Source organism: Myotis yumanensis, unplaced genomic scaffold (genome assembly GCF_028538775.1).
Source record: "Myotis yumanensis isolate MYYU_CA2020_CCGP unplaced genomic scaffold, mMyoYum1.0.hap1 SCAF_21, whole genome shotgun sequence".
NCBI classification, from domain to species: Eukaryota; Metazoa; Chordata; class Mammalia; order Chiroptera; family Vespertilionidae; genus Myotis; species Myotis yumanensis.
Window position 1 is genome coordinate 8,343,541 of NW_027223772.1, and position 12,647 is coordinate 8,356,187.

At 43.5% G+C, this 12,647-nt stretch overlaps 1 pseudogene; it reads right to left on the minus strand.

Annotated features, from left to right (window-relative positions):
• Positions 1-6,019: 6,019 nt before the first annotated feature.
• LOC138998821 (gem-associated protein 8-like) lies at positions 6,020-6,819 on the minus strand (annotated as a pseudogene).
• Between the last annotated feature and the right edge of the window lie 5,828 nt (positions 6,820-12,647).

Here is a 12,647-nt window from a genome sequence, read left to right on the forward strand (position 1 = left end):
GATGTTAACTAACAGATTGTATGAGTCATTTTGTAATATATACATATTTTAAATTATTATGTTTTAACTAATACAATATTTTTATTTGTATGTTAATTATATCTGAATAAAATGAGAAGGAAAAGACTACAAAATTATATTTGAGAATAGCTGTCTTATTTTACATTCCTACCAGCCAGGGAGGAGCAATCCAGTTTTCTCTGCGTCCTTACCAGATCTGACAATATTTTTTATTTAAGCCAAACTAATAGGTCTCTAGTTATATATTACTGTGGCTTCATTTGCATTTTCCTAATGGCTAATGGTGTTGAATGTCTTTCATGGGCTGATTTGCCACTTGCATACCCTCCTTGGTGAGGATAAACTGTTGGTCAGGACTCCCCTTTACGCATATGGTGCGTGGATGTCAGGAGCCCACCCGGTGCCAAACGGATGGCTGTGGTTCCTGCATTAGTTTGGATGGTGGTTTATCTAAGGCACCTGTGATGGAAAAGGCTCCTTCACACACCATGCCCACAAGACTTGATGTTTAAAGTCATACCTGATAGAGAAATGGAGCAAAGAGTGTCCTCTTTCCATCTCAACTTAATCTTGTCATGAGCGTTGTGGTCAGTTGATGAGCTCAGGGGGCGTGTGACTGTGACTGTCTCTGCCGCAGGGAGCTGTGCCTGTGCCCCTGCAGTTCTGGGCTCTTGTCTGTGTTTAGTGACGGGCTCACTGGGGTTGCATGAGGAGTGGTGTTAAATGCTCTCCCAGCTGCTTCACTTTGCGTTATGTGACACAGCAAGAAGTCACACAGACAAACAGAACACATTGGAGCAGGGAAGTACACCGACCCATGTAAGGGAGTAGAGAGAATTTTGCCAACGTTTAACAACATTTTCTAATGAAAGTGCATTGAGACCACGATGCCAGTGGAGAGCTGATGCTACAAAATCTAATTTTCAGATTTCATTTTCACATGTTAATTCACACTTTATTTATTTGCCCTTTCATACAATGTCACCAACATCACAGATTCACTGAGTTGCCTCAGCACATATCGGTTCACATTCTATTATAATTCTTGAGGCTTATGTATTGTTTAGATACATCATTATAATTCGATGTGGTGAGAAGCTAAGTGAGATCATTCTTCTTTCCTCCTCAAATCTGAAGTAAGCCCCCAGATGGAGTTCAGATAACCTCTGGCTATGAGGTCGGTGCCTTTTTTCTGGGTTTGTCATGTCAGCAGGACTCAAACCTCCCAACACCCTGTATTAATGACCTGGGGCCGTAACGCAACATTCCAACTCTCTTCCTGAAAACAAGGGTCATCCGCAGGTCTGTGGTTCACTGCACGTTTTCTGATCCAGGTGACCAGCCAGCTCTCCCCCATGCAGCCCTCATCCTCCTTGGATTGCAAGTCATGCTCTACATGTGGCCATGACAGAGGTATAAGAGGTGACGGGAAACACACATGGCCTCATAAGGCCTAAGTCAGAACTAGCACAGTGTCCCTTCCTCATATTCTTTTGTACAAGAGAAGTCACACAGCCAAGCACAACATATTGGAGCAGGGAAGTATACCTCCCCATGTAAGGGAATAGAGAGAATGAATATTTCTGAATAAAAATCCCTTAATAGCTGGGTGTGAAGATACATGATTGCACACAGCAAGGAGGAAATGTATGGCACTTTATGCCCCAGTCTCAGAAGTCACATCTCATGATTTCCCCCATACTTTATCAGGAGTCACTAGAGGTTCTACCAGGTTCAAGGGAAAAAAACATAGACCCCTTTAGGCAGTGGATGGAGTACAAAGGTCATTTCAATGAAAGGCCACATATAACCTGAGATCTTGGAATGGTTGTCTCTGGAAAATGCCATCAGCCACAGGAACAATGAAAAGGTATTTCCAAGGAACAAGCTTCCAGGGCAGTTAGTGTTTGGGGACTACAGGGCATTCCCTGGCCCCCGGGTGGTGGCGGCACCAGTTAGCATCCTGAGGACATGATTTCCTCAAAAGGAAATGAGCTCCAGTTTTCCAGGGTGTAACTTTCTCCTGGGACCCTGGGAGCTCCACGGCCTTGAAGTGACTAAACTCCTTTGTGGAAGCCCTTCACTCACTGGCTGACGGAACACAGGGCCTCCCAGAGATCTTCACAAGACCCCCCCCCCCCACCCCATGGTGTGTCCCCAGGGAGGTGAGAGAGGCCAAGCAGAGAGGGGTGTGCAGAGTCTGGGTGCAGACTGCCTCCTTCCAAGGGTATGAAGCAGGGGCGGGCCCTCACCCTCTCTCCGCTCCAGTTTCCTTACTCTGTACAGCAGGACAAGCAGAATCTTGCTCTGAGGGGTATGCTGTACTAGGGCATGCAAGGTATTAGCATTGGCACTGGGCAAGTTCTGGACAAACACACACGGATATAAAGCTGGTGGTGACTGATGCTGCCTGGGGTGGAGGAAGAGCAGAGAAACACTGGGTGTTTGCTAGGCACTGGCTGTTTGCTTTCCCCTCCCTGGTCATGTGTGTAACCCCTAACTCCTAGGTGATGGTTTGAGGAAGTGCTGCTTTGGGGAGTTAATTGGGGCATGAGGGTGGTGCCCTCATGAATAGGGTTAGTGCCCTTATAAAGAAAGCCTGGGACTGAGGGGGGGGGGGGGCGGTGGTGGTCCCTTACCTCCTCTACAAGGTGAAGACATGGAGAAAAGATAGACGTCTGTGAACCCAGAAATGGGCCCTCACAAGACTCCAAATTTGCTAGTACCTTGATCTTCAATTTTCAGGATACAGAGCCGTGGAAAATAACTTTCCATTGTTCATAAGCCCCCTACTCTATTTTACTTTCTCACAGCAGTCAGAGTATATTGCTATCAGCTGAGTCCTGATTCCCCCACACGGATCAAGTCTCTGTAGGGCTGGGTGGACAAACAACACTCTCTGTGTTTTCTTTTTAAGATAAAGAAAAGGCTTGTTTTGTTTGAGGAGTTAGATGGCTCCACTCCTCCTCCTCACAGGATAGAAGTTAAGGTTAGTTAGTTAAAGTGATTCTAGATAGCAAACCTTTAATTTGAGGAGCAGATGAATTATTGGGAATAAAATAGATATATTCTGGACAATGTTTCTGAGCTTCTTTCTATGCAATTTAATAGCTAAGAAAAGCATAAATTAACCAGGTATTTATTTATTTATTTATTAAATATATTTTTTATTGATTTCAGAGGGGAAGGGAGAGGGAGAGAGAGATAGAAACATCAATGATGAGAGAGAATCATTGATCGGCTGCCTCCTGCACGCCCCCTACTGGGGATGGAACCCACAGCCAGGCATGTGCCCTTGACGGGAATCGAACCCCGGACCCTTCAGTCCACAGGCTGGCGCTCTATCCACTGAGCCAAACCAGCTAGGGCTGTGGTTTATTTTTTAAATGTGTATCAGTTACAATTTATATGCCACTCAATTTCATTAAAAAATATGTCATGTTCATTTTTTATGTCAATACATCTAGATCACTGGCATTCTATATGATGGTTATGTAAAATTCTACTTTGTGGACATTTCCTTTGATATTTTTGTTTTGTGTTTACATATTTTTCCTATTATAAATTTGCACATTGTTATACAAATATTCTAACACATTTACAGGGATAGTTTTAGCTCCTTAAAAACTTACTACATCAACTAGCATGCCCATTGAAAGGTATGTAGATGTTTTTAAAAGTATCGTCCCAAAGTATTGAGTTGATTGATACCTGCACAGTCAGTGTGAGAGTCTTCCCCTCCCTTACCCATCTCAGCCAAGGCTGGATTTGGATGTATTAGTTGACAATTTACCTATTCATACTGCAATGGGGAGTTCTCTATGGTGAAAGTCAATTCACTATGAGAGCTGATACTTTTGTCTTTATCATTAAAAAATAGATTAGTGGCATCTGTAATCAATTCATAGAAATAAAATGATGTAGTATTTCATGTTTATCCGTGGGATGGGTATTTACAAATAGGTATATGTGAATAGGAAGCTAAATTTCTCCCCTTCTCCTTTTTGTTTTATCTCTATTTTATTGGGTATACAGAATAAATTCTTGAACAGTCTCAAAAAATATTAACTTGTGTCATTCCTTCATAATGCCCCAATCACTTGATTTTTTTTCTTAACACAAATATATAATTGGTTACTTATTATTTTAACCCCAGGGTTGCAGTCCAGAAATCAGGTTTTCAAGCAATAACTCCACAACTGCAGGCAGCGATTGGAGTCACGTGCAGACAGCATCATTGTCCTGTGCCTGTTACACAGACCAGGGCCCCTTCCCAATACCTGAGATGAAGACAGCAGTGAGCTGAGGGGCCTGGGGCAATCCGCTGGGTCAGCGAGAAGAGCTGTAATGGCAGCAGCGGGTATAATGGTCCCTAAGGCGTGTCTGTCTAGCAGGTTTGTAACATCATCAGCATCTTCCTTCCATAACTGAGCGTGAGGGATCCCTTGTGTGCCCTGGAGCAGGAGTGCTTCCTGGACTAGGAGGCCAGAGGGTAACATGGAAAGTGTGAGTGCTGTGTGGTTGAGTTAGATAAGAAACCAAATAGTATTGAGATTTGTCCTGTATATTCTGTGCCTTGTGGGTAAACCCTGAGCACACACACACACACACACACACACACACAAAAGACTAGAACAAGGTTTCTAATCTCTTGTCACAGACTCCTTGCATTTATGGATAGATTTCAGGAAGCTGCATTAGTCAGGACTCTCAAGAGAAACAGAGTCAGGAAGATGTATATAAATGTGTTCATTACAAGGTATTGGCTCATGAATTACGGAGGATGAAAGACCTCAAGAACCGCATTTGGCAAATTGGGGACTCAAGGGCTTCAGGCCCAGGAGTTGCTAATGTTTCTATCCAGAGGCTGGAAAGACCACTGTTCCAGCCAGAAGGCAGCCAGCAGGAGGCTCCCCTTGACTGCAAGAGGGCCAGCATGTTTGTTCTGTTCAGGATTCGCCTGATTAGGTGAAGGCTGCCCACAGTAGGGAGGGCAACCTGCTCTGCTCAGTGAACCCATTCAAGTGTCGGTCTTGTCCCAAAGCGCCCCAGAGAACAAACCTGGGTGCTCCATGGTCCTGTCAAGTTCACATTTAAATGTAACCACCACAAGTCCACTCTTTGTGAACTTGGCACCTTCTCAAATTATACTTAATCTCCAAATAAGGACAATAAAAGGTCATATTTCTGCCAAATACATTGCAAATGTCATTATACAACCAATGATATACAAACCCTTTCCCCAGAAAATAGACTTCTGAGGGATGTTTACTCCTTTCCTTAATATTCCATAACTTAAACTCTACAATGTAAAATCAACCATACTTTAATAGCATGACATATCTTCAATACATCTCATGTTACCTGATAAGGGAATAAAGAAAGGAAAGGAAGATGTTTTATGGACACTCACGGGCAATCATAACCATAAGAAAATAGGAAGGAATTGCTCACGATCATTACAAGCCTCATTTCTGTAACATTCACACTTGGTATTTATAACGATTGTCTTCCACTACCTACTCTGTATCCCCTTTGTCCTCAGCAAGCTCCTCAGCCTGTTGTGTTCTTTACCTGGTGGGCTGACCCAAACTTTTATTCCTCAAGGGTCTAGGCCACTGATGTTCAATCTTTTTCTTCTCATGGCACACAAACTAATTACTAAAATTCTAGGGCACCCCAAAACTTATATTTTTTGCTGATCTGATGAAAAATAGGTGTAATTTTGATTCATTCGTACAAGATGGCTATTGTTGTGTTGGCTGTTGTCATTTTTTTTTTCATATGAAATGATCATTTTATGTCAAAAGAAAAATCTCGCAAGCAGGCAACAGTACATGCCCCGCTACTTAAAAAAGGCTGATATATTACACGAAATTCATGCAAGGGGCTCGGCCCTCGCAGCCCCTCCCCCACCCTCATCCCCTCCCACCCCACACATGACAGGCCCACTGGCACTTTGGTGAACATGCTGATTTCTCAGGACAAAGTCGGTTATGGCTGGGGGCCCAGGGCCCAGGACTCAGAACTTCAGCGGAATGACCGGCCAGTACTTGGGCCGCTTTCGGTCAAAGTGCTTGTTAAAGCTCAGCTGCACTGCGGCCTCCATGGCCTGGATCTTGGCGGCGCTGTCCCTGTACAAACGCTTCATCTCGGCCTGGCGCCGCTCGCTGGGGATCTCGGAGGGGGGCTCCATGGAGCGGCTCCTCTTGTAATACAGGTCTTACTTAGTCAGCGTTCACGTAGTCCTCCAGGCGCTGCTGCCGCCGCCGCTCCTCCCTGTGCCTCTCGGTCTCTGCAAAGTCCTGGAGGAGCTCCGCTGTGATCTCCATGTTGCTCAGGTTGCACTCCACCTCATCATCTGAGCCGGTCTCCGCCTCCTCCTCTGTGGTCCAAGATTGGTCTTCGCTTGTGGTGTCAGGAGGATGCTGCCCAGACCTTGGAGAATGTGAATAACCACAGTGGGAGTCCTGGGGGGACAGGTGATGGTCATAGAAGGGCTGAGAAGATCTACCTTTCTTAGCATAAAAGCTCTGGGGAAGACCTCCTGGAGTGAAGTACCAGGGGGAACTGAAATAAGACTCCATGGCCCTCCGATAGGCATTCTGGTGGCTTCGCATCCAAGCCATTGCTTGATAATAATGTTGCCAGTATCTTGCATATACTGGATGACAAGACCAAGGCGTGGTAGTTTCCGATGATGTCATCTTTGCTGCCATCTCTGATTGTGAAAGTCCAAATGGGCACAGGAACTCGGGCTCCCAGCTTCCAGATTCTGGGCGGTGGGACCCACGGACCTACTTCAGCTGTTGTCATTTTTAATTTTTATTTCTGACAATGTAAGGGGAGTGCCCTGACTAAATAGGCAGGTGTTGCATGTTTAAAATCCTTGCGGTACACCAGTTGAAAATCCCTGGTGTAGGCCATTACCAATCCTGCCTGGATTGGGGTGTTGTTATTTAATCTTAATCACAGGACATCCTAAGGGATCCCTTGTATGTTAAACATATTCTCCCCTACCTCCATGTAGAGCAGCAGTCCTACCTCACCTTGGCAGTGAGAACCAGTCACCCGTCAGCACCATAGCTCCTTGCTTGTAACTGACTCAGAGGCATGAGGGACCCCAAGTGTGAGCAGAAACTCAGGACATCAAACCAGATGGAGAGGGACATGGGCCATGACAAACTGGTTCACGAGTGTTGACAATCCAATGAGCTTATAGTAAGTCACTGACGTGAAAACCTGACATGTCAGAGAACCCTACAGCTCATTTAGGAGGAGAAAAAAAATAAAACCCAAAACGCATCCCGATACAGGTTCCCCAGTTTAAAAACAATTACAGGAATTTCTAGGGCATCATCAGTAATAAAATTTGAAACTAAATATTTTCTCAACTATCAATACTTTTAACTAAATCTAATAATTTTTATCCTTATGATGGCATTAAAATTTTCTTTATGTTGTTGCTCAATGATTCTAAAATTGTAGCAAATATGTAGTAAAAAAGTATAAGATGAGTCAAGAGTTAATTAATAAAATAATGTTTTTCTGGGGGAAAAAGTAAACCAGACAGAGACCAACAAAAATGCGATATTTTGCTCAGCTAGAACTGCACCTTGGGTGATGTCCTGCACATAAAGCAAGAAAAAGTTTCACGTCCAAACCAAAATGCAGAAAAGTGTGCATAAGGATGGTGATCCCAGCGTTATTTGTAACGGGGAACGCCTGGTTGTTTCTTGTTTGGGAAGAGTTAAGTCACTGGGCTGTGACAGTGACTGTCACTGTGTTATACAGCCATTCACACAGATGTTTTTGAAGAGCCTCTAACACTGACAACTGGCTGTCCTAATGTTAGATTAATAAATCCAGTTACTTTAAAAATGTCTAGAAAAATTAAAAGGCAACACTCTCCTTCATCAAATTTCTCTGAAAGCCTCGGGCACTGCCTGAGCGCTGGGGAGGCCGGGCACCCAGGACTGTTCTTTGCTGCCTTTCTGTGCAGAGGCAACGAGAGAAGCCTCCACAGGAAACACCTGCTTCTCCTTCCCAGGGGAGAGCTGGTCCCAGAGTCACCTGAGCCTTCAGGAGGCAGCCCTGGCCTCCCTCTAGGGCAGTGGTTCTCAACCTTCCTAATGCTGTGACCCTTTAATACAGTTCCTCATGTTGTGGTGACCCCCTATTTCATTGTTACAAATTGAACATAATTAAAGCATAGCGATTAATCACAAAACAATATGTAATTATATATGTGTTTTCCGATGGTCTTAGGCAACCACTATGAAAGGGTCATTCGACCCCCAAAGGGGTCACGACCCACAGGTTGAGAACCGCTGCTCTAGGGGGACTGCCTTCCCTTCTTGGGAGACAGAAAGCTTATCTGGGCACTGGCTGTGACACAGTCCGAGGGCTCACAGAACCCCGGGGTCAGTCAGGGGCAGGGGGATGGCATGCAGGCGTGGGGGGAAGAACATCTTGGGATGCTCGGTGGTCACCCTGCTTGTGGAGACGGGCGTCATGGCTGAATCAGTGAGAATCAAGGCTCTTGGCCAGAAGCACAGATTCTCTTTAGGGCCTGGAAGTCTATCAGCTCATAAAACACATACACACACATACACACATTTATATACGATACACACATCACACACAAAGTCACACATTTATAAACAATACAGACATAACACAGACTTATACATAATATACACATTGCACATATACACTCACTAAACATACACAAAACACATATATGCTCACACACAAACACACAAACTTATACACACATATGCACACAGACAATGCCATTCATGCACACACATATACACACACACTTAGGCACATATGCACAAATGCTCACATATACATATGTATTTACACGATACACACACCTATGTTTACTCATAATGTATACATGCACATGAAGATGTTCTAACAAGACTCCCTGAGATGTGTTATTATGGCATGTGGATTACTCTGAGCGAAGACAATCAAGACCCAACAGATTCAAGAAAAACTTTTACCTCTCCCTTAACAGCCTAAAAGTATTTGGTTGAGGTGTGGAGGCTGGCCCAGAAAAGGAGCTATGACCAGACGTAACTTTTTATCTGGAAGACCTAGCTGTAGGGCAGGGCAAACCTCTGCTCCAAATACCTGTCTCCCCTGTGAAGCCAGGCCGGATCCCATTCCTTAGCTCAGGTTGGCATACAGGCCTCAACTAATGGGCCCTTGGGTCTCATATTTTTATTTATTTTTAAAAATATTTTTATTGATTTTAGAGGGAAAGAGAGTTAGAAACAACAACGATGAGAGAGAATCATTGATTGGCTGCATCCTGCACGCCCCCTACTAGGGATGGAGCCTGCAACCTGGGCATGTGCCATGACTGGGAATTGACCCTTGATCTCCTGGTTCAGAAGTCAATGCTCAACCATTGAGCCATGCCGGATGGCTGGGTCTCATATTTTTATGGATCCCCCATACATACGGGTAATTACATTTGTTCTTCTCCAATCTGTCTTCTGTCAATGTGATTATTAAATCATCCCACCTTAAAGAGTAGAAAAATAATTTCCTCCCCAACACACTCACTACATCACACTATGAACACTTAGCAGAGGTTTATAAGGAACCCGGTGTGGTCAGCTGACCTGACACTCACTCTGAATTGTTAATAATTGATGGTACAATTTTGAGTAAATCTTTTGAACTCTTTCCTTGGAGACCTCAGTGAGTGAAATTAGACTAAACCATCTGCCAGTCCCTTTTCTTTATAAAATTCTGTGGTTTCTGTGGGACAGGACACGTCACCCAAAAGCCCTGGTCTCGGTCCCTCCTCTGTACCCCTGACGGGACCCTGCAGGCTGGAGTCCCAGCACCCGGCACCTGCCTGGCTGCCTCAGCATCAGCCCTGAGAAACAGTCACCACCTGGATCCAGGGGGCCCTGCTGTGGGTGCTTGTGAGCCTCCTTCTCTCCCTCCTCCCCAGACACCCCTTCACTCCCTTTGAGAGAAGACTTGTCCTTGTGATCAACAGTCATGAGCCCGCAACCCTCTGAGCCTGGGTGGTTCTGGGGAGATTAGCAGTTGTGTCCTGGGGTTATTCCTGCTCTGAAACCAGGAGTTTGACCAGGGGGTGGGGCCAGCCAGCCAACCTCCTGCATCTCCTCCCCCCAGCAGGCCTCCCTGATCAGCCCCGATCAGAGCGAGCCAGCCAAACCCCACTCATGCACGAATTAGTGCACCGGGCCTCTGGTGTTAAATAAGAGTAGTGAAAGCAACTTTCCTGTGTTGTTCCTGATCTTAAGGAAAAAACTCTTACTTTTTTCCACTTGAGTATGATTTAGGTTGTACGTTTGTCATATGGCTTTATCATGTTGAGGTATGATCCCTCTATTCCCACTCTGGTGAGAGCTTTATCATAAATGGGTGCTAGATTTTATCAAATGCTTTTTCTGCATCTACTGATATGATCATGTGATTTTCATCTTTCATTTTGTTTATATAATATATGACATTTATTGATTTGAGAATATTGTACCAATCTTGCATCCCCAGAATAAATACCACTTATTCATGGTTTATGATCTTTTTAATGTATTGCTGGATCCAATTTGCTATTTTGTTAAGGATATTAGCATCTATGTTCTTCAGAAATGTTGGCATATAATTTTCTTTCTTTGTAGTGTCTTTATCTGGTTTTGGAATTAGTTTAATGCTGGCCTGGTAAAACAGATTGGGAGTCTTCCCTCCTCTTGAATTTTTTGGAATGGTTTGAGAAGGGTAGGTGTTAGCCCTTACTTGAAAATTTGCCTGTGAAGCCACCCGGTCCAGGACTTTTGTTTGTTGGGTTTTGTGGTTTATTTGTTTTTTCATTACTGCTTTCATTTCATTCATTGTTATCAGTCTATTCAGGTTTTCCAATTCTTCCTGATTGAGTTTTGGAAGATTGTATGTTTCTAGTAATTTCTCCCAGTGTATTCAAGTCGTTGGCATATATTTGTCAGAGTATTTTCTTACAGCCCTTTGTATTTCTGTGATGTCAGTTGTTACTTTCCCTTTTTCATTTCTTATTATATTTATTTAGGTCCTCTCTCTTTCTTTTTTTGATGAATCTGGTTGAAGGCTCCTCAATCTTGTTTATCTTTAATACGTGCCAACACTTGGTTTCATTGATGTTTTATATTTTTTTTTCAGTCTCTATGTCATTTATTTCCAGTTGATCTTTATTATTCCCTTCCTTCTACTTACTCTGAACTTTGTTTGCTGTTTTTTTCTAGTACTTCTAGGTATTAGATTGTTTATTTGGTAGTTTTATTGCTTCTTGAAGTAGGCCTGTAATGCTATTAATTTCCCTTTCAACCATGGAATACTATGCAGCAGTAAAAAAGAATGATCTCTTATACTTTGAGGCAGCATGGGGGCCCTGGAGAGTATATGCTAAGCAAAATGAGACAGTCAGAGAAAACAAGTGTCACAGGATCTCACTCATATGTGAAATCTAATGAACAAAATAAACTGATGAACAAAATAGATCCAGAGACATAGAAGCATAGAACACACTGCAGAACCTCAGAGGGAAGGTGGGAAAGGGTGGGTGGGTGGGTGGGTGGGAAGTGATTAACCATACTCTTGCATGAATTTTGTGCATCGGGCCTCTAGTTATTATTAATAATGTTTTCCAATTTAAGACTTCTTTTATGTCATTAAAACAGTCATGCCTTCACTTGGCCAGGTAGCTCAGTTGATTAGAGTGTCATCCTGATATGCCAAGATTGTGGGTTGGATCTCCAGTCAGGGCACATACAAGACAGAACCAATGAATGCATAAATAAGTGGAACAACAAACTGATAATTCTTTCTTCCTTTCTTTCTTTATCTCTCTCTCTCTCTCTCTCAAATCATTAAATATTTTTTAAAGTTATATCACTAAAGAAATGTTGATAAACATCGAAAAAGCTATATCAAGTCAGACTGTATAGCCATTTAAATATATTGTTAACAATTGAACAACAAAGATTTGGACTGTGTGATCTTCTCATAGTTTGATTCTTTTGTATAAATCTGATGTTACTGAATTCCCAACCAAAATGAAGGTTCTTATAAACTATGAGTTCCCAATCCCATTGTGGAGACACAGGTGCTTATGGATAGAGGAAGGTTTATTTGGTTTGGGCAAAGCGAGAGGACAGAGAGAAAGATCTCCCAATGTCATCTTTCCTCAACAAGCAAAGGCAGGGAGTGTTCCCTCAGCCAGGGAGTAAGGGAGGGGAGTTTAGGGAACCAAGGGGAGAATCTGTGCTTCTCAGTTACAGGTAACATTTTGTGCAGCGAGGCTCCTGGGTGTCAGGAACTGGTCATAACTTCCTTAAAGACACTCATTCCTTCTGCAGGACAAACACCTAAATTCCCTTCAAGACCCTGAGGTTATCTCTCTTTCTTGACCAAAAGACAGCACATCAGCAATTCACAGTTATAGTTTGAAGGCAGGAATTGCTGGGTTGCAGAACCACAATTCTGCAAAATACCTCATAATTATGCATCAGTGACGTTATCTTAAAGTGAAAACCAGAAACTGGACATCTTGTGACCCTTGTTATTATTTCAGGTGTCATTGTCTTGCACTTAACCAGCTC